Source organism: Pseudophryne corroboree, chromosome 2 (genome assembly GCF_028390025.1).
Source record: "Pseudophryne corroboree isolate aPseCor3 chromosome 2, aPseCor3.hap2, whole genome shotgun sequence".
NCBI classification, from domain to species: domain Eukaryota; kingdom Metazoa; phylum Chordata; class Amphibia; order Anura; family Myobatrachidae; genus Pseudophryne; species Pseudophryne corroboree.
In genome coordinates, this window is record NC_086445.1 from 530,967,406 (window position 1) to 530,994,392 (window position 26,987).

Sequence of the window (26,987 nt, forward strand, 5' to 3'; positions counted from 1 at the left end):
GTACATGGATAAGCAACTGGCTGGAAAACAGGGTACAGCGAGTAGTGGTCAACGGGGAGTCCTCAAGCTGGACACCGGTTTTCAGTGGAATACCACAGGGGTCAGTACTCGGGCCACTACTGTTCAATATATTTATCAATGACCTAGAAATAGGCCTGGAAAGCACAGTGTCAATCTTTGCAGATGATACTAAACTGTGTAGGGTAATTAACTCAGAAAAGGATGTGGAGTCTCTGCAGCATGACTTATATAAACTTGAAATATGGGCGTCTAAATGGAGAATGAGGTTCAATATAGAAAAATGCAAGGTTATGCATTTTGGGACTAAAAACAAACTTGCATCCTACATATTAAATGGGGAAAGTCTAGGGGTAACAGTTTTGGAAAAGGATTTAGGGGTACTCATTGATAATAAACTTAATAACCATATACAATGTCAAAGCGCAGTAAAGAAGGCAAGTAAGGTGTTAGCGGGCATAAAACGGGGAATAGAGGCAAGGGACGAGGATGTAATTCTGCCGCTGTACAAATCATTGGTACGACCGCACCTGGAATATTGTGTTCAGTTTTGGGCACCACTGTATAAAAAAGATATCGGTGAACTAGAGGTGGTTCAAAGGCGAGCTACTAAATTGATTAAAGGGCTTGAGGGACTGGATTACAAGGAAAGGCTTACTAGGTTGAACATGTATATGCTGGAAAAGAGGCGTCTAAGAGGAGACATTATTAATGTCTTCAAATATGTATAAGGGCACTACAAAGAGTTATCAGAGGAATTATTTATTAAAAGAACTCTGTTTAGGACATGTGGGCACTCGCTGAGGCTGGAGGAGAGAAAATTCTGCACGCAACGGAGGAAAGAGTTCTTCACTGTTAGGGCAATAAGGATTTGGAATTCCTTGCCAGGGAAGGTGGTAATGGCAGACTCTGTAAATGCATTTAAAAGGGGATTGGATGAATTTCTGATTGAAAAGGATATCCAAGGCTACAACATTTAAATACTGAAGTTGTTAATCCGGGTGTAACGTGATTGTAGTTGTTAACTAGGCATAAAACATTCTTCTGCAGGTACATTAAAATCAACTCAACTTAATTCAATAAACAGGTTGAACGCGATGGGCATTTTGCCTCTTTTCAACCTCAATTACTATGTTACTATGTTACTATCTACTGTTTGTGGTCACTGGTCAGTGTAACTTTTTAAAACGGAAAAAATAAATCTTTTTTTTCAAACGTGTGTGTTTAACGAACATCAGGCAGGCAGTGATACAGTGTTTATAACGGTCAGTACTGTAGGTCCAGGGCCACAACCTTAATATCTGCCTAGTGAGTCGCAGTTGATGTTTAAAAAAAACTAAAAACAGATATTTTCTAAAGCAGGTTTTTAGCGAACATCAGGCAGGCAGTGATACAGTGCTGTGAGTTGATATGGATCACGATCAGTTGATGGAAGAGCAGGAGCAGGAACCAAGTACTAGTGTTGTGGCTGCTGCTAGTCATGATAGTACTACAACATCTACTAAAGGTGGTCCAGGGGGCAGAAAGTTTAGGAAAGGGTACCTGAAATTGAAACCTTTCACAATGTTAAAGAAAGAGGGAGCCTTGGCTTGAACACACAATGCTCCATCGCCGAGACTCCACACAGACACAGTAACCCTACACCATTATTCTGTACAAACTTTAAGGGACACTGTGTAATTCATGCTAATTCACTGCAAAACTTGCTAGTTTAGGAAAGGGTACCTGAAATTGAAACCTTTCACAATGTTAAAAAAGAGGGAGAGGTGATGCATTAAAAACTGACAAATCATTAGTGCCCACAAAACAAAGAACAGTAAGCCTGAAGAATAAGTTGCATGTTCACAAATCCCTAAAGAGAGTCTAGGGGTGTTCACATTAGCTATGCGTGAGTTCGACACTGCTGATACTATACTTGTAGACAAGCCTCCTTCCACCATTTCTGCACCCTCTACAAATGTGGGGATGAGCAGTACAAGCAAAGATGGTGATGATGACATAATAGAAATTGAGGATGCTAAGTGTGGAAGTGCAACAGGATAAGGGGGATATTTGTGTACTATCTGATGCTAATGATGATGAGGATGTTGATGATGATGATGATGATGATGTTGTTTGTGTAAGTCAGCTATCAGTGGCAGCAGTTTTTGCCCATGAGAAAAAGAAAGTCATTGTGATGCCTGGGCATAAGACCAAAAGAGCCACCTCTTGGGTGTCTGATTATTTTTACCAAAATCCTCACATTTGTGAAGGCATTTGCTACATTTTTTAGGCCAAAGTTAGTAGAGGTAGGGACATTAGCCATCTAGGCACCTCCTCCATGTTACTGTACATCATTTGCAACAAGTTCATGAAACTAATATAACAAAATTATAATAATTTGTAAAAATAAGATTTTACTTACCGGTAAATCTATTTCTCGTAGTCCGTAGTGGATGCTGGGGACTCCGTAAGGACCATGGGGAATAGACGGGCTCCGCAGGAGACATGGGCACTTTAAGAAAGAATTTAGATTCTGGTGTGCTCTGGCTCCTCCCTCTATGTCCCTCCTCCAGACCTCAGTTAGAGAAACTGTGCCCGGAAGAGCTGACAGTACAAGGAAAAGATTTTGGGAATCCAGGGTAAGACTCATACCAGCCACACCAATCACACCGTATAACTAGAGATAACTTTACCCAGCTAACAGTATGAACAATCACAGAGCATCAGATAAACTCTGATGCAACTATAACATAACCCTTATTTAAGCAATAATTATATACAAGCATTGCAGAAGAAGTCCGCACTTGGGACGGGCGCCCAGCATCCACTACGGACTACGAGAAATAGATTTACCGGTAAGTAAAATCTTATTTTCTCTAACGTCCTAGTGGATGCTGGGGACTCCGTAAGGACCATGGGGATTATACCAAAGCTCCCAAACGAGCGGGAGAGTGCGGATGACTCTGCAGCACCGAATGAGCAAACACAAGGTCCTCCTCAGCCAGGGTATCAAACTTGTAGAACTTTGCAAAGGTGTTTGAACCTGACCAAGTAGCCGCTCGGCAAATCTGTAATGCCGAGACCCCTCGGGCAGCCGCCCAATAAGAGCCCAGCTTCCTTGTGGAATGGGCCTTAACTGATTTAGGCAGCGGCAACCCAGCCGCAGAATGAGCCTGCTGAATCGTGTTACAGATCCAGCGAGCAACAGTTTGCTTTGAAGCAGGCGCCCCAAGCTTGTTGGAAGCATACAGGATAAACAAAGATTCTGTTTTCCTGACCTTAGCCGTTCTGGCTACATAAACCTTCAAAGCCCCGACCACATCCAGTGACTCTGAATCCTCCAAGTCAGTAGTAGCCACAGGCACCACAATAGGTTTGTTTATATGAAAGGATGAAACCACTTTCGGCAGAAATTGTGGGCGGCTCCGCAATTCTGCTCTATCCGCATGGAAAACCAGATAAGGGCTTTTATGTGACAAAGCCGCCAATTCTGACACACGCCTAGCCGAAGCAAGGCTAATAGCATGACCACCTTCCACGTGAGATATTTTACTTCCACCGTTTTGAGTGGTTCAAACCAGTATGATTTCAGGAAACTCAACACCACATTAAGATCCCAAGGTGCCACTGGAGGCACAAAAGGGGGCTGAATATGCAGCACTCCCTTTACAAACGTCTGAACTTCAGGCAGAGAAGCCAGTTCTTTTTGAAAGAAAATGGATAAGGCCGAAATCTGAACCTTAATAGAACCCAATTTAAGGCCCAAAGTCACTCCCGCCTGTAGGAAGTGAAGGAAACGGCCCAGCTGGAATGCCTCCGTAGGGGCATTCCTGGCCTGACACCAAGCCACATATTTTCGCCATATACGGTGATAATGTTGAGCCGTCACATCCTTCCAAGCCTCTATCAGCGTAGGAATGACCTCATCCGGAATGCCTTTTTCTGCTAGGATCCGGCGTTCAACCACCATGCCGTCAAACCCATCCGTGGTAAGTCTTGGAACAGACAGGGCCCCTGTTGCACAAGTCCTGTCTTAGAAGCAGATGCCACGGGTCCTCTGTGAGCATTTCTTGCAGATCTGGATACCAAGTCCTTCTTGGCCAATCCGGAACAATGAGTATTGTTCTCACTCCTCTTTTTCTTATGATTCTCAGCACCTTGGGTATGAGAGGAAGAGGAGGAAATACATAGACCGACTGGAACACCCACGGTGTCACCAGTGCGTCCACAGCTATCGCCTGAGGGTCTCTTGACCTGGCGCAATATCTCTGCAGCTTTTTGTTGAGGCGGGATGCCATCATGTCCACCTGTGGCAGTTCCCACCGACTTGCAATCTTGATGAAGTCCCCACTCTCCCGGGTGGAGGTCGTGCCTGCTGAGGAAGTCTGCTTCCCAGATGTCCACTCCCGGAATGAACACTGCTGACAGTGCGCTTACGTGATTCTCCGCCCAGCGAAGAATTCTGGTGGCTTCTACCATCGCCACCCTGCTCCTTGTGCCGCCTTGGCGGTTTACATGAGCCACTGCGGTGATGTTGTCTGACTGAATCAGAACCAGTTAGTCGCGATGCAGGGACTCCACTTGACGTAGGGCGTTGTATATGGCCCTTAGTTCCACAATGTTGATGTGAAGGCAAGTCTCCTGACTTGACCACAGCCCTTGGAAATTTCTTCCCTGTGTGACTGCCCCCCACCCTCGGAGGCTTGCATCCGTTGTCACCAAGACCCAGTCCTGATTGCCGAATCTGCGACCTTCTTGAAGGTGAGCACTCTGCAGCCACCACATGAGAGTGGCCCTGGGGGATAGGGTGATTAACCGATGCATCTGAAGATGTGATCCGGACCACTTGTCCAGTAAGTCCCATTGGAAGGTCCTCGCATGGAACCTGCCGAAGGGAATGGCCTCGTATGATGCCACCATCCTTCCCAGGACTCGAGTGCAGTGATGCACTGACACCTGTTTTGGTTTTAATAGATTCCTGACCAGTGTCATGAGCTCCTGAGCTCTCTCTATCGGGAGATAAACCCTTTTCTGGTCTGTGTCTAGGATCATGCCTAGGAGAGGCAGATGAGCTGTAGGAACCAACTGCGACTTTGGAATATATAGAATCCAGCCGTGTTGCCGTTACACTTCCAGAGAAAGTGATACGCTGTTCAGCAACTGCTCTCTTGATCTCGCTTTTATGAGGAGATTGTCCAAGTATGGAATAACAGTGACACCTTGCTTCCGCAGGAGCACCATCATTTCCGCCATTACCTTGGTGAATATTCTCGGGGCCGTGGAAAGACCAAACGGCAACGTCTGAAATTGGTAATGACAATCCCGTACCGCAATTCTGAGGTACGCCTGATGAGGTGGATAAATGGGGACATGAAGGTATGCATATGTCCAGAGTCACCATAAAATCTCCCCCTTACAGGCTTGCAATGACCGCTCTTAGCGATTCCATCTTGAACTTGAACCTTTTCAGGTATATGTTCAGGGATTTTAAATTTAATATGGGTCTGACCGAACCGTCCGGTTTCGGGACTACAACATGGTCGAATAATAACCCCCTCCTTGTTGAAGGAGGGGAACCTTGACCACCACCTGTTGAAGATACAATTTGTGAATTGCAGTTAACACTGTTTCCCTGTCGTGGGGGGAAGCCGGCAGGGCCGTCGGTGAGGGGGCATCTCCTCAAAGTCCAGCTTGTATCCCTGAGACACAATATCTAATGCCCAGGGATCTAACAGGGAGTGAACCCACTTGTGGCTGACTTACGAAGGCGTGCCCCCACCGGGCCTAGCTCCGCCTGTGGAGCCCCAGCGACATGCGGTGGATTTTGTAGAGGCCGGGAAGAATTTCTGTTCCTGGGAACTAGCTGTATTGTGCAGCTTCTTCCCTCTGCCCCTGCCTCTGGCAAGAAAGGACGCACCTCAGACTTTCTTGTTTCTTTGTTCGAAAGGCTGCATTTGATAATGTCGTGCTTTCCTAGGCTGTGCAGGAATATAAGGCAAAATATCAGAATTACCAGCTATAGCTGTGGAGACCAGGTCCGAGAACCCTTCTCCACACAATCCTCAGCCTTCCATATGCCTCTTAAGTCGGCATCATCTGTCCATTGCATATTCTACAGGACACGTCAAGCAGAAATCAACATAGCTTTGACTCTAGGACCCAGTAGACTCATGTCTCTTTGGGCATGTTTTATATATATATATATATATATATATCTCTTAAGACAGCATCTTTAATATATATATCTCTATATATACATATATATATATATATATATATATATATACATACTAGGGTCTCAATCTCTGCTGATAAGGTAACTGTCCACGCTGCCACAGCGCTATAAACCCATGCCGACACAATCGCCGGTCTGAGTAGTGTACCAGAATGTGCACGCTATCTGCAGGATCCCTGAGGATAGCTGTTATGTCAGGGCTACCTTTTGGGCAAACGTGACACCCTAGGGGAAGATTCCCATCATATCCTGGCCCTAGTAGGGAAAGGATACTCCCTGAGAATTCTTTGTGGGAAACTGCAGTCTCTTGTCTGGAGATTCCCGCTCTTTTTCCTCATGAGAGGAGGGAAATTTACCTCAGCTTTCTTCCCCTTAAACATGTGTACCCTTGTGTCAGGGACAGATGAGTCATCAGTGATATGCAAATCATCTTTTATTACAATAATCATATATTGAATACTTTTCTGCCATTTTGGCTGTAACTTTGCATGATCATAGTCGATACTGGAGTCAGACTCCGTGTCGATATCAGTGTCTATTATTTTGGATAGTGATCATTGAGAGACTCTGAAGGTCTCTGCGACATAGGGACAGACATGGGTAGATTCCCTGTCTGTTCTCTAATCTTTTGTGCAATAAATTCACCTTAGCACTTAATTACACATATCCAAACAGGTGTCGGCGTTGTCGACGGAGACACCCTCTCACACACATATTTGCTCCATCTCCTCCTTAGGGGAGCCTTTTACCTCAGACATGTCGACACACACGTACTGACACACCACACACTCAGGGGATGCTTATCTGAAGACAATTCCCCCATAAGGCCCTTTGGAGAGACAGAGAGAGAGTATGCCAGCACACACCCCAGCGCTATTAACCCAGGAATAACACAGTAACTTAATGTTAACCCAGTAGCTGCTGTTTATATTGATTTTTGCGCCTAATTATGTGCCCCCCCTCTCTTTTTACCCTCTTCTACCGTGTAACTACAGGGGAGAGGCTGGGGAGCTTCCTCTCAGCGGTGCTGTGGAGAAAAAACATGGCGCTGGTGAGTGCTGAGGAAGAAGCCCCGCCCCCTCGACGGCGGGCTTCTGTCCCGCTTTCATGTACAATCTTTGGCGGGGGCTCATACATATATACAGTGCCCAACTGTATATATGCAAACTTTTGCCAAAGAGGTCTCTAATTGCTGCCCAGGGCGCCCCCCCCCCCCCTGCGCCCTGCACCCTTACAGTGACCGGAGTATGTGGGTGTAGTGTGGGAGCAATGGCGCACAGCTGCAGTGCTGTGCGCTACCTCAGTGAAGACTGGAGACTTCTGCCGCCGATTTCGAAGTCTTCTTGCTTCTTTCACCCGGCTTCTGTCTTCCGGCTCTGCGAGGGGGACGGTGGCGCGGCTCCGGGGACGGCGGCGCGGCTCCGGGATCGGACAACGAGGGTGAGATCCTGTGTACGATCCCTCTGGAGCTAATGGTGTCCAGTAGCCTAAGAAGCAGGACCTATCTGCAGAGAGTAGGGCTGCTTCTCACCCCTTAGTCCCACGATGCAGGGGGTCTGTTGCAATCAGAGCTCCCTGATAATAAAAAAAAACTAACAAAATACTTTCTTATAGCAAGCTGAGGAGATCTCACTAAACAGCACCCAGCTCGTCCGGGCACAGATTCAAACTGAGATCTGGAGGAGGGACATAGAGGGAGGAGCCAGAGCAGCCCAGAATCTAAATTCTTTCTTAAAGTGCCCATGTCTCCTGCGGAGCCCGTCTATTCCCCATGGTCCTTACGGAGTCCCCAGCATCCACTAGGACGTTAGAGAAATAATATCAAGCAAACTGGTATCAGCAACCAGCAGTTTGGACTAGCTCATGCAATCTCCACCACCAAATTCCTCATCATCAACCTCCTCATTAGTGATCAGAGGTAATCCTTCCAAATAATTGGTTCGTGGGGGCCCAAACAAACCAAGCACTTCAGCAACAAAAGTGGTAGTCCCTGTTGCTGAAGTGCTTAATTTGTTAAACTGTGCATGTCCTTTTTAATATACGACATAAGGGTGGGAGGGAGGGCACAAGGACAATTCCATCTTGCACTGCTTTTCTTTTAGTTATGGGCTGTGTTGGGGCATTGGTGATGGTCTATTTTGCATAGAGAAACATTTTGGTTTGGTTATTGCTCTAAAATCTGTACTAATTTGCAACACATTTTAACCAGAAATTATGTGGTGCCTCACACATGTACATTTTACTTAATTAATCAATCAATCAAACAAACAATCAATTGATCATTCTTGTGTTTTATTGCTTTTTCTCTTCTAATTTGCGGCAAAATAGATGTGCCTATAGTTCACATGTCAACTAATTTTTATTTTTTTATAATCTAATCAATGAAACTATAATTCTTTTACCTGCCTTCCACTGTATACTCCACCTCCATTTCCCTGTATTTTCCTTGGGTCTCTGAGCTAGTTCTTGGTTAGTGAAAACATTCTTGGTTACTTTCTATGTAGTCGTATAGTTTATTTAAACTGCCATCCTCCTGTCTACCACTGCAGTGTGGCTATTTTTTTTATAGTTGTGTTATATTCTTTTAAATTGCTGTGTATTTGTGCCACTGTTCTGTCAGTTGATACCTCTTTCAGACTAGCATAAATATCCCGGGTTATTGCATGTTAACACGCATCAACCCAGGATTTTGCTTAGTCTGAAAGGTTCCTAAAGGAATATCCCAGTTTGAGCGTTCCTGCATTTCATCCCAGGTCGTGATCTGAGTTGAAGCCAGAATCGGCCCGGGGTGTGTGCAGTGTGAACAGTTAGCAGGTGCCAGGGGCGTAGCCAGAACTTTGTGGGCCCATAGCAACATTTTGAAGGGGCCCCTGTCCCAATGCTTCTACAGTGACACTTCTCTGTAGCAATTGTTCATTTTATGCCCTATAATAGTGTCCTAGTTCATTTTCTGAACCATAGTAGAGCCTTATTTAATGTTATGCCCCATAGTAGTGCCCTAGTTTCTTTTATGAATCTCAGCAGTACCTAAGTTCACCCTATGTCCCATTTCAGAGCTGCCAGTACACATTATGCCGCACAGTACCCCCAATTCACATTATGATATATAGTGCTCCCCGTTCATATTGTGCCTCATTACAGTGCCCCGGTTCATATTATATAACATTAAAATGCCCTCCAGTTCATTTTATACCACACTACAATAAGCAAGTCCAGGGGCATACCTAGATATATTGCAGGCCCCATGGAAAAAGTTTGAAAGGACCCCTACGTACCACCCAATGGCAAAAAAAATATATAACACATGTAACTGTAATAGGGAAGGTGGGCCCCTCTCAGCTCTAGGCCTCATAGCAACTGCACTGCCTGCACCTATGGTAGCTACAGGGCCGGCGCTATCACTAGGCAGCTTTAGGCAGCTGCCTATGAGCGCCGGCCACTGGAGGGCGGCAGAACACACTGAGAAAATGCTGTCTCTACAAATCTGTCGCCCCCCACCTCCGTGATAGCGCCTCACATATTCACTTGAGGGCTCAGGCATGTTGCCTGCACCCTTACCACCCCCCCACCCCCAGGGCCAGGGCACTTTTATTTTCCCTTTGCAGCCACATGCTGCAGTGTGCGCATACAGAAGCCGACGCTCTGCTGAGTTTGCTTCCTGCATGGACAGGAACAGGAAGTCACTTGGTGCACATGTGACTGTGAGAGAGGAGAGGAGAGGAGCCTTCAGACGTGAGGAGCAGCAGCCCAGCAGGTCTATCAGAAAGCCATACCATACGGGGGAGCACAGACTCAGGTACATTCTGCTGCTAATGAGGGAAACTGGTAATTTTAGTGTGTGCAGGGGAGGGGGGGGGGTATATTAGTGTGTGCAGGGGAGGGGGGGTATATTAGTGTGTGCAGGGGAGGGGGGGTATATTAGTGTGTGCAGGGGAGGGGGGTATATTAATGTGTACAGGGGAGGGGGTGGTATATTAGTGTGTGCAGGGGGGGTATATTAGTGTGTGCTGGGGAGGGGGGTGGTATATTAGTGTGTGCAGGGGGGGTATATTAATGTGTGCAGGGGAGGGGGGTGGTATATTAGTGTGTGCAGGGGGGGTATATTAGTGTGTGCTGGGGAGGGGGGTATATTAATGTGAGCAGGGGGGGTTGTATATTAGTGTGGGGGGGGGTGGTATATTAATGTGTGCAGGTGAGGGGGGGTGGTATATTAATGTGTTCAGGGGAGGGGGGGTGGTATATTAGTGTGTGCAGGGGGGTATATTAGTGTGTGCAGGGGAGGGGGGTGGTATATTAATGTGTGCAGGGGAGGTGGGGTGGTATATTAGTGTGTGCAGGGGAGGGGGGGTGGTATATTAATGTGTGCAGGGGAGGGGGGTATATTTATGTGTAGGGGAAAGGGGGTATATTAGTGTGTGCAGGGGGGTATATTAGTGTGTGCAGGGGAGGGGGGGTGGTATATTAGTGTGTGCAGCGGAGGGGGGTATATTAGTGTGTGCAGCAGAGGGGGGTATATTAATGTGTGCAGCGGAGGGGGGGTGGTATATTAGTGTGTGCAGGGGAGGGGGGGTGGTATATTAGTGTGTGCAGGGGAGGGGGGGTATATTAGTGTGTGCAGGGGAGGGGGGGTATATTAGTGTGTGCAGGGGAGGGGGGGTATATTAATGTGTACAGGGGAGGGGGGTGGTATATTAGTGTGTGCAGGGGGGGTATATTAGTGTGTGCTGGGGAGGGGGGTGGTATATTAGTGTGTGCAGGGGGGGTATATTAATGTGTGCAGGGGAGGGGGGTGGTATATTAGTGTGTGCAGGGGGGGTATATTAGTGTGTGCTGGGGAGGGGGGTATATTAATGTGAGCAGGGGGGGTTGTATATTAGTGTGTGCAGGGTGGGAAGGGGTGGTATATTAATGTGTGCAGGTGAGGGGGGTGGTATATTAATGTGTTCAGGGGAGGGGGGGTATATTAGTGTGTGCAGGGGGGTATATTAGTGTGTGCAGGGGAGGGGGGTGGTATATTAATGTGTGCAGGGGAGGTGGGGTGGTATATTAGTGTGTGCAGGGGAGGGGGGGGGTGGTATATTAAATTAATGTGTGCAGGGGAGGGGGGTATATTAATGTGTAGGGGAAAGGGGGTATATTAGTGTGTGCAGGGGAGGGGGGGGTGGTATATTAGTGTGTGCAGCGGAGGGGGGTATATTAGTGTGTGCAGCAGTGGGGGGTATATTAATGTGTGCAGCGGAGGGGGGGTGGTATATTAGTGTGTGCAGCGGAGGGGAGGGGGGTATATTAGTGTGTGCAGGGGAGGGGGGGTATATTAGTGTGTGCAGGGGAGGGGGGTATATTAATGTGTGCAGGGGAGGTGGGGTGGTATATTAGTGTGTGCAGGTGGGTATATTAATGTGTGCAGGGGAGGTGGGGTGGTATATTAGTGTGTGCAGGGGGGTATATTAATGTGTGCAGGGGAGGTGGGGTGGTATATTAGTGTGTGCAGGTGGGTATATTAATGTGAGCAGGGGGGGTTGTATATTAGTGTGTGCAGGGTGGGAAGGGGTGGTATATTAATGTGTGCAGGTGAGGGGGGTGGTATATTAATGTGTTCAGGGGAGGGGGGGTATATTAGTGTGTGCAGGGGGGTATATTAGTGTGTGCAGGGGAGGGGGGTGGTATATTAATGTGTGCAGGGGAGGTGGGGTGGTATATTAGTGTGTGCAGGGGAGGGGGGGGTGGTATATTAAATTAATGTGTGCAGGGGAGGGGGGTATATTAATGTGTAGGGGAAAGGGGGTATATTAGTGTGTGCAGGGGAGGGGGGGTGGTATATTAGTGTGTGCAGCGGAGGGGGGTATATTAGTGTGTGCAGCAGTGGGGGGTATATTAATGTGTGCAGCGGAGGGGGGGTGGTATATTAGTGTGTGCAGCGGAGGGGGGTATATTAATGTGTGCAGGGGAGGGGGGTATATTAGTGTGTGCAGGGGGGGGGTATATTAATGTGTGCAGGGGAGGGGGGGTATATTAGTGTGTGCAGGGGAGGGGGGTATATTAATGTGTGCAGGGGAGGTGGGGTGGTATATTAGTGTGTGCAGGTGGGTATATTAATGTGTGCAGGGGAGGTGGGGTGGTATATTAGTGTGTGCAGGGGGGTATATTAATGTGTGCAGGGGAGGTGGGGTGGTATATTAGTGTGTGCAGGGGGGTATATTAATGTGTGCAGGGGAGGTGGGGTGGTATATTAGTGTGTGCAGGGGGGTATATTAATGTGTGCAGGGGAGGGGGGGTGGTATATTAATGTGTGCAGGGGAGGGGGGTGGTATGGTGGTATATTAATGTATGCAGGGGAGGGGGTGGTGGTATATTAATGTGTGCAGGGGAGGGGGGGGACGGTATATTAAAAATTTGTATGGGGGAGTGGCATATTAATGTGTTTTTGTTTTTTAATTAATGCAGTTTCCCACTGCCTATCACCCACTGCCTCTCCCCGCCCGTCACCTCTCTCCTGAGACCCTCTCCCTATCACTCACTGACTCTTATACCGCTTTTAGACCAACAGCGCGGGTCGCAGCCGGGAGCCTGACACGGGTGTTACCCGGCTGCGCCCTGCGTCAGCTCCCTTTCCCACTGCACTCGCCAACCCGGCATATTGCCAGTGACGCGGCGGGGGTGGCACTTGGAGATCACATGATCTCCAAGCGCCGCCCGCACATTCACTGTACACTGCAAAGTTTGCCGAGTTGAACACGTGTTCAACCCTGCAAACCACCCGAGTTGGAATACCGGGTCACTCGACCCGGATTATTCCAACTCGAACCTTTTACACCAGCCAGCAACACGGGTTATGCACCTTCATGTGCAATAATCCGCGTTATATGCTGGCGGTGTAAAAGGGGTATTAACCCTCACTCCGTCACCTCTCTTCTATTACACTCTTCCTGTTGTTCACCATTTCCCCATCACCTCTCTCGCTTGTTACCCAGTGACTCTCACCCTCTCAATGTCACCCTCTGTTTTCACCCTCTGCTTGTCACCTTCCTCCACTCACTGGTCACTGCCTCTCCCTAGCTTCACTCTCTACCCTTCTCTCCCTGCTGTTACCCTTTTCCCGTCCGCTCTCTCTCCTGCCACCCTCTCCCTGTCACCTACTGACTTTTCTGTCACCCACCGTCTCTAACACTCACCCGATCACCCTCTCTCTCTATTCACATTTCTGTGGGGTCTATTCATGAAGCAGTGAAAAGTGTGAAGAAGTTGCCCATGGCAACCAATCAGCTTATATAATTGTATAGAATACACTTTATAAATGTTACCTCAACACTGATTGGTTGCCATAGGCAACTTCTCCACTGTTTACACTGCATCATAAATAGACCCCTATGAAACATAGTAAAGAGACATGTCAAGCAGACATACAGCTGTGTCCCTCCTCAGCTTAAAGGCTAATTGTAGCAAATGCAACTTGTTTTCTGCAATAAGCGTGCCTGCGGGTGTGCATGAATCGCTATCATTAGGATCGCATGGTGGCCCTCATTCCGAGTTGTTCGCTCGCTAGCTGCTTTTAGCAGCTTTGCACACGCTAAGCCGCCGCCCTCTGGGAGTGTATCTTAGCTTAGCAGAATTGCGAACGAAAGATTAGCAGAATTGCGAATAGAAATTTCTTAGCAGTTTCTGAGTAGCTCGAGACTTACTCCTACACTGCGATCAGTTCAGTCTTTTTCGTTCCTGGTTTGACGTCACAAACACACCCAGCGTTCGCCCAGACACTCCCCCGTTTCTTCAGACACTCCCGCGTTTTTCCCAGAAATGCCAGCGTTTTTCCGCACACTCCCATAAAACGGCCAGTTTCCGCCCAGAACCACCCACCCACTCCCATCACCAGAACGATGAAAAATCTTCGTTAGGCCGTGAGTAAAATACCAAACTTTTGTGCTAAAAATTTGCGAAAAAATCTAACGAGTGAACAACTCGGAATCACCCCCGGTGTGTACACTCCTGCGAATGGGACGCAGCTTGCCGTGGCTAGTCATCAGCGCAATGTGGCTGCTTGCTGGTGGGATGAGAGTGGCCACATCTGTATTTGTAGGAGGGCGCAAAATGTATAGTTTGCAGGAGGGCGCTGATCACCTTAGCACCGGCTGCCTGCAACCCCCGCATGATGCCCGCACCCTGCAAATTGTGGACTCGGGCACGATGCCCGCACCCCTTCTCCCCCGCAATTGTGGACTCTGTAATGATGCCCGCACACCGACTACTATATACATGATGTATATTATATCTATATCCCACGGAAACCCTTCCACACAAATCCTACGTTTGCCCCTGGATGCCCACACAACCCCCCCCACCACGAATTGCGGACACTTGGGGATGAAGCCCACACCCCTCCACGAATTGCAGGCTCAGGCATGATGCCTGCATCCCCCCATGATTGTGGAGACGGGCATGATACCCGCACAACATACACCCCCCCCCCCCTACCTGCACGAATTGCGGACTCAGGCATGATGCCTGCAACCCCCCACGATTGCGGACCCGGGCGTGATTCTCTCCCCCACCCCCCCTGCGAATTGCGTTCTCGGGCATGATGTCCGATCGCCACTAATCCTCCGCCCCCTGATTGCAGACTCCAGCTTGTTGCCCGCAACACCCTCACGATTGCAGAGTCGGGGGCATGTAGCACACACCACCAAATCCGCCCCCCCACATCCCAGCGCGACTGCAGATTCTGGGATGTTTCAGTCTCCCCCCTCCCCTGGATGGCAGACTCAGGTACCCCTCCCTTGCGATTGCAGACTCCCACATGTTGCCCGCAAACACCCCCCTCCCCACACTGCATAGAATCAGGCATGTTGCTCACAACCCTCCCTTCTATTGCAGACTCGGTGATGTTTCCTTTTCCTTCCCGCGCGATTGCAAACTCCCGCTTGTTGCCCGCACCCCCCCTCCCAACATACTGCGATTGTAGAATTGGGCATGTTGCCCGCAAAACACAAATCCCCCCCCCCCCCTATTGTAGACTCTGTTATGTTCCTTTCCCCCCTCGCGATTGCAAATTCCCGCCTGTTGCCTGCAGCCCCCGCCCAAGCGATTGCAGAATCGGGCATAGTGTCCGCATCTCGCCCATTCGCAGACTCTGGCATGTTGTCCACATCCTCCTTCCCCCCACACACCTTGCGATTTCAGTCTCAGGCGTGTTTTTGACTACCACCCCTTCAGCGATTGCAGACTCCCGCATGTTGCCCGCTAGCCCCCACCCCCACAATTGCAGACTCCTGCATGTACGGCATCCACCACGTACCACTATGTAAGCATGCAGAGGGGGGGGGGGGGGGAGCAGGCTAAAGATTTGCCTAGGGTGTCAAGAAACCTTGCACCGGCCCTGGGTAGCTACGCCCTTGGCCGGTGTAATATGACCCAGCATCCATTCTCTGCAAAGGAGGAGGTGGTGCTTGGAGATGATATCCCTAAATACAAGTTTAATTTCTATTTACAAAATAAATTGTCTGAATTTACTTGCAGTACTAAATGCCAAACACAAGATGGAGCAAAATACTGTTTTATTTGTTTTGTAGACTTGTCCCTGGGAATACTGACTTCTAATACTGATCCGTTACTTTGTCTAAGCATTTAGATGCAGTTATCAGTATTGCAACTATTATTCTGGACGTTGTATAATAATTTACTTCTGGAAATCCATCAAAATCAATGGTTATTTTTTTTTCTTCTAAATAATAAACTCATATTAACAACAAATGTAAACTTTATGCTTACTTTAGGACTGATCATAAAACACCATGCACACACCAAGTCTGTGTCGAAGTCGAAAATATTGCAGTACACACATCACGTACAAACTACACACAGATGGCCTCCGTGCGCGTACTTGTTCTGCCGTGCGTGCACATATTCGGAATTTGCGTATGGTAGCTCCCGCGGTCCTGCGTATAAGCGCGTGGTATGGGTAATTACGGTAGAGTTTGTGATCACATGGAAAAGCCATAAAAACACATTACATATTTAATCCAAATAGTGCACAATGTACACAGTCTCCCTGCACCACACCAGCAAGTTACAATAGTTTAAATGGTATCAGAACAAAGGGATTCACCTTTACAGGATAGGAGTGGACAGAACTAGGTTATAAGGTGGTGTTTGGTATCCAGCTGTAGGGTATATTAAGGGCAATATTCCAGTGTTGGTTTGCAGAAGATCGCATGCTCCTGCGAATAGTTATGCGCAGGAGCAGAATATAAATATTAACTGTATTCACTGTACACTTGGTATGCGGCGGGAACCCAGAGGAGAACATCTGCAAGCGCACCTTGGCCCTCATTCCGAGTTGATCGGTCGCAAGGCGAATTTAGCAGAGTTACACACGCTAAGCCGCCGCCTACTGGGAGTGAATCTTAGCTTCTTAAAATTGCGACCGATGTATGCGCAATATTGCGATTACTAACTACTTAGCAGTTTCTGAGTAGCTTCAGACTTACTCTGCCTGTGCGATCAGTTCAGTGCTTGTCGTTCCTGGTTGACGTCACAAACACACCCAGCGTTCGCCCAGGCACTCCCACCGTTTCCCCGGCCACTCCTGCGTTTTTTCCGGAAACGGTAGCGTTTTCAGCCACACGCCCCTGAAACGCCGTGTTTCCGCCCAGTAACACCCATTTCCTGTCAATCACATTACGATCGCCGGAGCGAAGAAAAAGCCGTGAGTAAAATTACTTTCTTCATAGTAAAGTTACTTGGCGCAGTCGCAGTGCGAACATTGCACATGCGTACTAAGCGGATTTTCACTGCGATGCGATGAAAAATACCGAGCGAACAACTCGGAATGAGGGCCCTTGAACAGACATCGCCCACCTATTCAAACCGACCTATGACCTCTCCTGTACTGTAAATGACCATCCCTGTGTCCAATGGACAAAGAGATTACAGTATCCATTGTGTTAGGTTTTGGACTATTGTATAAAAGGCCAGCTGCATGCCCGGTCATACACAGACTCTGAGGGTCATCTCCCTTGATGACTGAGGACCAGCCGGGAAACGCAGGCAAAACCAAAAACGTATGTATCATTGACTGTAGCCATTTTTCTATTGTATTGTATTGTATTGTTATTGTAACCCCCTTTCAGTAATTATATGTTGGTGTGTCGGAACCCGGCATTTTAAATACAATCTGGTGTCGTGTCTCCTTTCCCTGCTAAGGTTATAAGTGTATTACAGTCACACGTGTAGCTGCTAAGTGCTCACGGAGTATCTTTGGGTGTGTACGCACTGCGTGTACTTTGTACGGCCAGCTCGGCGTTTGTATGCAAAGTACGTACACGGTACGGGGCTAAGGGGGCCATTCCGAGTTGTTCGCTCTGTAAATTTTTTCGCATCGCAGCGATTTTCCGCTTAGTGCGCATGCGCAATGTCCGCAGTGCGACTGCGCCAAGTAAATTTGCTATGCAGTTAGGAATTTTACTCACGTTTTTTTCTTCGTTCTGGTGATCGTAATGTGATTGACAGGAAGTGGGTGTTTCTGGGCGGAAACTGGCCGTTTTATGGGTGTGTGTGAAAAAACGCTACCGTTTCTGGGAAAAACGCGGGAGTGGCTGGAGAAACGGAGGAGTGTCTGGGCAAACGCTGGGTGTGTTTGTGACGTCAAACCAGGAACGACAAGCACTGAACTGATCGCAGATGCCGAGTAAGTTTGAAGCTACTCAGAAACTGCTAAGAGGTGTGTAATCGCAATTTTGAGAATCTTTCGTTCGCAATTTTAAGATGCTAAGATTCACTCCCAGTAGGCGGCGGCTTTGCGTGTGTAAAGCTGCTAAAAGCAGCTTGCGAGCGAACAACTCGGAATGAGGGCCCTTGTACGCTAATGGTGTAAAAAGTATGTAGGCTAAGGATTGATTACAGCGGCCGCAGCGGCTCCATTTAAAGTGTATTAAATGTCTTTTTAAAGTGTTGCTTTTAGTCCTGTATGTAAATCGACATTTACATCTGAGACTGAACTGAGCGCCTTATGTAGATAAAGACAATGATCCCCTTCACAAGGTAAACATATATAGTGGATATTTTGGATCTAGCGGTAGAGTAAATGTTTACATTGCTCGCACACGCTTCTCACATAGGGGGATATTCAATTATCCCCGTTAAAACATCGGGTCCAAAAAACTGCCATTTTCAGACGTTTATCTGACTTTTTTCCGATGTTTCACCGATTTTTTTTTACAGGCTATCCTGTTAAATTGCATGTAAAAAAAAAACCCTTTCACCTGAAAACACACAGGTTCAGTGAAACCTGGGTGTTTTCGGGTGAAACAGCCCCGTTTTCAAACGAAAACGGGGCTGTTTCCGGGGATTCTGCTTCGCCTGCCGGAGGCAGGTGAAACAAAATCCCCGATAAGCCGTGGCACGCGCCAGCTTATCGGGGCTAATTAGATAGCCCCGGGCGGGACAATTAGCCCCGGTAAAAAAATGGGGCTAATTGGATATCCCCCATAGACTTTACATGGGGACTTTACCGATCGGCAACTCCCGATTGCCACAATCTCATTTTTCTCTTCAACTGGCACATCTACATTTTGAAACCTCAACCATATTTTTACGTTCAGTTGTTATCTCAAATTAGGTCTCACAGTACAAAACCTTATATAATTAATATATACACGGTTGAGACACATTATTATGGCCACCTCCTACATTTGACGTCGGCAGCACGTAGCCCATGAAGTACGTGTCATGCGCTGGCTCGGTGGGTGTATAAGGTGTGCGATAGGCCGCCTGCAATCACATCACTCGTTGCTGTCATGGGTAAAAGGGGTGATGTATCAGAGTTGCATAAAGGGCAGTATTTCTGAAACAGCGCAGTTTGTGAACTGTTTGCATGCTGCTGTGGGGAAGGTGTATCGTGACTGGACAAATTACACCAGTGTGAATAATTGACATGGAAACTGCGGAGCACCACGTGCAATTTATGTGAGAGGTGAACGTCTGTTATGAAGGTGTATGAGGGTGAGAGACACGTTACAGTGGAGCAGCTCACCATCAAAATGAACCTGTGGCCTAGATGCGGTGTCTAGCTGCTGCCTGTGCTGTACACAGCAGTTACTCTGGCTTTTAGTTGGTGGTCACAATAATGTGACTCGACAGTGTAGATATTTTATTGAAAGGTAAAACCACTCAAAATTATTTTTTGTGAGCTAGTTATCATCCTCGCCCCTAAACTGCAGAACAGCGGGGGTTCTAAGCATGGGTCTCCAACAGTTTTTGATAACAGGTCTGAAATTTCCCAGTGTCCACTGTCATCATCAACAGGGGAAAGGTTCAAACTGCATATCTAACACAAATGTGGCTGGCAGCGGCATAACTAGAGTAGGGCAAGTGTGGCATGTCCTCTGGGCATCAGTGCAGGGTGGCGCTGTAGTGGAGGCTTGCGATAGGCATCTGGTTGTACCCTTAACAGGGGCATATCATGAAGGGAGTTCTGCAGCATAGACACTTCAGGGTGCCAAGCCAGTGCTAGACATGCACAAAGACAAGGTGACATATTTTCCCAGATACTGGTGCCACATAGAGCAGTGGTGATGCCACCATACACCACCATGCCATCACAGCTGGCTGTACTACAAGTCCCACTGTATGTACTATCTAGGTGTGCACTACAAACACTAACTCCTGGCTGGATCAGTCTTCCATTGTATGTATCTGCAGTGTGCTTCATTAACCCTGTGTTGTCTCACATCCTGCTGTTCTACCAAGTTAACAAACCAATTAAGTTATTCATCATGGGGACTGACCTCATTCATACGCAGCTGACACCTTTCAACATAGGTTCTGCTAGTAGGTTATGGGCCCAGACTGCTAGCCTGTGTAGAATAACAATACCAAGCAGGGGTGGATTGGGAGGGAAAATCAGCCTGGGAAACTTCAAGAAGCAGCCCTAATGGTGGTGGGGTCTTTGGAGCGGACGGGGTCGGTAGAGGAGGTGGAATACTACCTCTACATAGAGCCTGAATTTGAGTTGGACACAGTCCTTGCGTATTTTTTGTTCTGCAGTTGCGTGTGTGACTTTATGTAAAAGCCACTATACAGCCCTTCCCTGGTGTACAAGTGTGCGTCCAAATGTGTAAAGACTCAGACGCCCACTTTCATTGTTTACAAAGGCTGCAATCATGCTTTGTGCATCTGAAGTCACCACCATCGGTCACACCATTGAAGAAATGCTGATTGGGATACATGTGCCAGGTTTATTTGTATGTGCACCTGTATGACACTATGTTCCTCCTCTAAATGTACTGTCCTTGTTTTCATTAGCCTCCCCCTTGTCTATATGTTGATTACTCCTCCAACCCCTTGTGCATTACATATTGTGCTCCACACATCCCATCCGCTTGTAAATTGTTTAGAGTGCTCCTCCTCCATTATATTCTGTATAATCCTCCATCATGTATATATGCTCTTTATTGTGCTCCCCTGTCTGTATTTGTATCCAGCTGTGGTGCAAATTGAAAAAATGTCTTACAGGTACTGCCTTCGGCGCGCGTGGCCAAAAAATGGGTGTGGCCAAATGCCACATGGGGCATGGCCAATGAAAATGGGTGCGTGATACACATATGGGGGAGGGGCAGATACACATATGACCCCAATAGTGCCCGATACATGTTGCCCCACAGTGCCAGACAGTGGCGTACGTTAGTCACAGTTGCCCGGAGGCAAGATAAATATTGGTGCCCCCCTATTTCCTGTATTAAGACAAATATATGTATGTATGTATGTATGTATGTATGTATGTTTGCGTGCGTGCGTGCGTGCGTGTGTGTGTGTGTGTGTGTGTGTGTGTGTGTGTGTGTGTATGGAGTGTTCTGAAAAAAATGTATATACTGTATTTATACATTTAATTGTCTTTTATTTTAAATCACACATTTCTTAGCAGTCATACCCAGGATTAGAACCCATGACCTGTTACACTAACAGCAGACACTTTACTGATGGAGTTATTTGCTCCTGTAGAGGAAGCATGAGAATTCTAACTATGTGAAGTTACATGTAATTGTCAGAGAAGTAATTTCATATAGTTAAAATTCTCATATTTCCTATACAGGAGCAAACAGCTTCATCAGTAAGGTGTCTGCTTCCAGTGTAATAGGTTGTGGTTTGTAATCCTGGGTGTGATACTTGTAAAATGTGTATATTCAGTATAATAAAGAGGGTGTGATTTGTAAGGTGCAGGGACCAGTGAGGAAGTCAGTCACTGAAAAGATAGCAGCATCTATCAATTAACTTAATTCAGTGGTGTCACAGAATGGGAGGAGAGGTGCCCCCCTTCAGAGCAGGAGCCCGGCGGCAGATGACTCCGTTGCCTCCCAGAGTTCTGCCTATGGTGCCAGATACACATTGCCCCACAGTGCCAGATACACAATGCCCCACAGTGCCAGATACACAAATGCCCCCAGAGTGCCAGATATACATTGCCTCACAGTGCCAGATACACAAATGCCCCCACTGTGTCGGATATACATTGCCCCCCTAGTGCCAGAAACAGAAATGCCCCCACAGTGCTAGATATGCCCACAGTGCCATATACAGAAATGCCCCCAGTGCCAGATACACATGTCCCCCCAGTGCCAGGTATGCCCACAGTGCCAGATACAGAAGTGCCCCCAGTGCCAGATACACATGTCCCTCATTGCCAGATATGCCCCCAGTGCCAGATATGCCCCCAGGGCTAGATACAGAAATGACCCCCCCAGTGACAGATACACATGTCCCCGCAGTGCCAGATATGCCCCCAGTGCCAGATACACATGTCCCCCCAGTACCAGATATGCCCCCAGTGCCAGATACACATGTCCCCGCAGTGTCAGATATGCCCCCAGTGCCAGATACACATGTCCCCCCAGTGCCAGATACACATGTCCCCCCAGTGCCAGATATGCCCCCTGTGCCAGGTACACATGCCCCCTTCCCTTCCCCTGCTGCTCACCGCGCCGCTGCTGCTGTCCTGTGTGTGAGGAAGGAGAGCACAGCGTGCGCCTTTCCTGCCCCTCAGTCTCTGGCGGCGGTGCAGGTGTCTACCTTCTATTCAGCGCTGATCCGGGCTGGCGCTGAATTGAAGGTAGACACTGAGGGGCAGGAGAGGCACACGCTGCGCTCTCCTCCCCTTGCAGCAGCAGCAGAGTGAAGGAGCGGCGGCCCGACGGCGATGGGTATGGTGTACCCACGGCTAAATTCTTAAGGGTACGCCGTACCCACTCGTACCCGCCCACTTGCACCGCTGGTATCCAGTACAGCAGTGGTTCTCAAACTTTGTGCCTAGGCACCCTGGGGTGCCTCGGGACACTTACAGGGGTGCTTTGGATTGGTGATCCAGGATGAATTCAAATTATTTATGGTCAATGTAATAGTCAAAATTAGTGCTGGTGGCTGCCAACCATAAAATATGTGGAGAAACAGAAGCAAATCTTGTCCCTCACTACGCAACTGAACCTAAGGATAACATATAAACACAATTTACTTAATTTAATATTAATGAAAACATTTCTCAATCTTAGAAACTTTTGGTCTAGGGGTGCCATGAAAAAAGTCTGATATTGTAGGGCACCGTGATTCAAAAACGTTTGAGAACCTCTTCAATACAGCATAGTTTATTACATTTTAACCTCGACAAATGCATCATATACATTGTTCAAAGCACTGGACAGAAACGAAAAAATAAAGGCCTATGCAAATTTAGACACAAGACAACATGAACAAAATTTCCACAAGATCGGATCCTAGACAGTCATCCTTTCTGGTGTGCTTGTTTAATTATTGCATCCTCTGTTAAACTATTTTTTGTTTTTGGGTACAGCACAATGTAAATAAGATTTGTAGATCTGTAAAACACCTGTCGGTGTAACTGAAGCAGACAGATCAGGCACATGTCAAATGGAGCCAAATTTATGTAATCTCAAGCCAACCAATGTAATGCTCCTATCACTTCCAAAGCTTCCCCTTTCTGCAACTTCCAGTACATCAAGATCAGTGCCACTCTACCAAAATGACCCAATAATCCATTGGTAAGAGACATAGGCCTATATTTACTAATAATCCGAGTTTGTCCGATTTGTGGTTTTTTTTCTAAGTCCCAACACGGGAATTTACTAAGCACAAATCTCGGCAGTGTTTGGGCTATTCGTAATGGTTTTAACGGCAAAGTTCAAAAATACGAATGAATAGACCATCGGTCAAACGCCGCTGTTATTTCATACAACACGGGTATTCACTATTCATTCGTATTTGTGTGTTAGTCTCTGAATGCTCAAGTGCGGGTGTATTTTTTTGCGATTCGTTAAAAAAAGCAGCAAAAAAATAGACCTGCTTTTTCAAGGCGAGTTTGGATAATCATGCACGGATCAGTGAGATCTGTGCATGGTTATCTATGGGAAAGGGTCTGTTTACTGTGAAAAACTGAAAAAAAAATTATGTGGGGTCCCCCCTCCTAAGCATAACCAGCCTCGGGCTCTTTGAGCCGGTCCTGGTTGTAAAAATACGGGGGAAAAATTGACAGGGGTTCCCCCATATTTAAACAACCAGCACCGGGCTCTGCGCCTGGTCCTGGTGTAAAAAATACGGGGGACAAAAGACGTAGGGGTCCCCCATATTTTTCACACCAGCACCGGGCTCCACTAGTCAGAGATAATGCCACAGCCGGGGGACACTTTTATATAGGTCCCTGCGGCCATGGCATTAAATCCCCAACTAGTCATCCCTGGCCGGGGTACCCTGGAGGAGTGGGGACCCTTAAATCAAGGGGTCCCCCCTCCAGCCACCCAAGGGCCAGAGGTTAAGCCCGGGGCTGTCCCCCCCATCCAAGGGCTGCGGATGGGGGGCTGATAGCCATAGTGTTACAAAAAAGAATATTGTTTTTTGTAGCAGTACTACAAGTCCCAGCAAGCCTCCCCCCGCAAGCTGGTACTTGGAGAACCACAAGTACCAGCATGCGGGGGGGGGGGGAAACGGGCCCGCTGGTACCTGTAGTTCTACTACACAAAAAATTCCCCCCAAAAAACATAACACACACGCCGTGACAGTAAAACTTTATTACATACATGCACACCTACATACACACATACTTACCTATGTTCACACGAGGCTCGGTCCACTTCTCCACGTAGAATCCACGGGGTACCTGTAAATAAAATTATACTCACACAATCCAGTGTAGCTCCGTCCTCTTTGTAATCCACGTACTTGCCAAAAAAACAAACCGAAAAACCCGATCCACGCACTGAAAGGGGTCCCATGTTTACACATGGGACCCCTTTCCCTGACTGCCGGGACCCCCCGTGACTCCTGTCAAAGAGGGTCCCTTCAGCCAATCAGGTAGCGCCACGTCATGGCACTCTCCTGATTGGCTGTGCGCTCCTGAGCTGTCAGTCAGGCTGCGCACTGAAGATACAATGTAGCGCATAGGCGCTCCATTGTATCCAATGGTGGGAACTTTGCGGTCAGCGGTTGAGGTTACTCGCGGTAAAAAAATGAAGCCCCCACCCCTGCCTCCGCAGCCTGGCCAACCAGCTCCTAACTGTCAGAATGGCTGATACTTTATCTCGCTCCATTTTATCACTCTCTAAGCGATGACGCATCTAGCCCTCAGTAATGTTTATGAAATCCAGCACAGCTGAAAAGCATAAAATAAAAACATGCAGTTGAAGTTATGACATCTTTTACCATACTACTAATCTACAACACTTTGGTAATTAGATAGTATTGTATAAAGGGAAGTTTACAGTCGGAATGACTCACTTTAACAGTTGACACTCTCACTAAGGTGTACGCAATACACAGGTTTTATATAACAACAAGCAGAGCCAGGAAATTGATTGGTGTGTGTGTCAGACAAATGCCGTCATTTTAGAAATGTTGGAAATGTCAGGGAAAGAGAGCAACTAATGTAATATTTATGTATTCACAAATCTTCATCAAATGGTGAGTTCACAATTGTGTTGACCAGTCCTGTTCTTATATTAGTACAAGCTTTATCACAGTCACAGTCAATCCTATCTCAGTGTGACATATTACTGTACGTATTTCTCTGCTGTTTCATTAATTAATATACATTAAAACTAGGACTAATAAAGCCTTAGGGCACAGACTGTTTCGCTCCTTTATTTATATTCCTGGCTAAATTCAGTATACACCACAGAGCACAGCAATACAGCATTGCCCGTCTGGTTCTTACATACCATCCTGACAAGAATGCATGGTCCTATAGCAATCAAACGTCTCTGTTTTGTCCCTACCTGCCCTACAAAAATGTCCAGCCCGCAGGAGCCAGATCCATATCCTTCCCACGAGCCCTTCTTTCCTGACAAGTGTTTACAAGAGATTTATTATTTTTCACTTTGGCATACAGTCCTGACATCACTGCTCAGGTAGATTAATAGGTAGATCTTGTAAGTTTGCCACCATTTCTTACACATATTGGGGTAAATTTACTAAGATGGGAGTTCTATTTAAGATGGGGTGTTGCCCATAGCAACCAATCAGATTCTACTTCTCATTTATCTAGCACCTTCTAGAAGATAATACCTGGGATCTGATTGGTTGCTATGGGCAACATCCCATCTTAAATAGAACTCCCATCTTAGTAAATATACCCCTCTGATTCTTCTTTGGTGAGCACCAGGGCCAATGTGCACAATTGGCACTTTAGTACATCTTTTCTCTTGTGGGTACTGCTAATAACAGTATCATTCTTGGTTCTTCTTAGTATTGTATGTCTTTATTTAATTTGTATTGGCTGGTGCATATTGGGGTTAATTCTGAGTTGATCGCAGCAGCAAGTTTGTTAGCAATTGGGCAAAACCATGTGCAGTGCAGGGGGGGGCAGATATAACATTTGCAGAGTTAGATTTGGGGGGTGGTCTTCAGTATGCCGACTGACGGGATCCCGGCGCACAGTATACCGGTGCCGGGATCCCGACAGCCGGCATACCGACACTTATTCTCCCTCGTGGGGGTCCACGACCCCCCTGGAGGGAGAATAAAATAGCGTCACTGTGCCCGTAGCGTGGCGAGCGCAGCGAGCCCGCAAGGGGCTCATTTGCGCTCGCCACACTGTCGGTTAGCCGGCGGTCGGGCTCCCAGCGCCGGTATGCTGGTCGCCGGGAGCCCGACCGCCGGCATACCGTAGTGAACCCAGATTTGGGTGGGTTATTTCGTTTCTGTGCAGGGTAAATACTGGCTGCTTTTTTTTTACACTGCAATTTAGATTTCAGTTTGAATACACCTCACCCAAATCTAACTCTCTCTGCACATGTTATATCTGTGCCCCCTGCAGTGCACATGGTTTTGCCCAACTGCTAACAAATTTGATGCTGCGATCAAATCAGAATTAGGCCCCTTGGGGGTAATTCCAAGTTGATCGCAGCAGGATTTTTGATACAATTGGGCAAAACCATGTGCACTGCAGGGGAGGCAGATATGACATGTGCAGAAAGAGTTAGATTTGGGTGGGTTATTTTATTTCTGTGCAGGGTAAATACTGGCTGCTTTATTTTTACACTGCAAATTAGATTGCAGATTGAACACACCCCACCCAAATCTAACTCTCTCTGCACATGTTATATCTGCCTCCCCTGCAGTGCACATGGTTTTGCCCAATTGCTAACAAAAATCCTGCTGAGATCAACTTGGAATTACCCCCCTTGTGCGGATATTTTAAGCTTGTGTTCCATTGTAGAATGCATTAGCATGCCCCTTTTGATGGCTCAGATCTGTTGGTACA

General features: G+C 47.4%; 1 protein-coding gene across 3 annotated transcripts in view; it reads left to right on the top strand.

Annotated features, from left to right (window-relative positions):
- The window catches only part of KCNQ4 (potassium voltage-gated channel subfamily Q member 4), a 752,031-nt gene that overhangs the window by 466,173 nt on the left and 258,871 nt on the right, over positions 1-26,987 (top strand). The gene's annotated exons all lie outside the window — the stretch shown is intronic.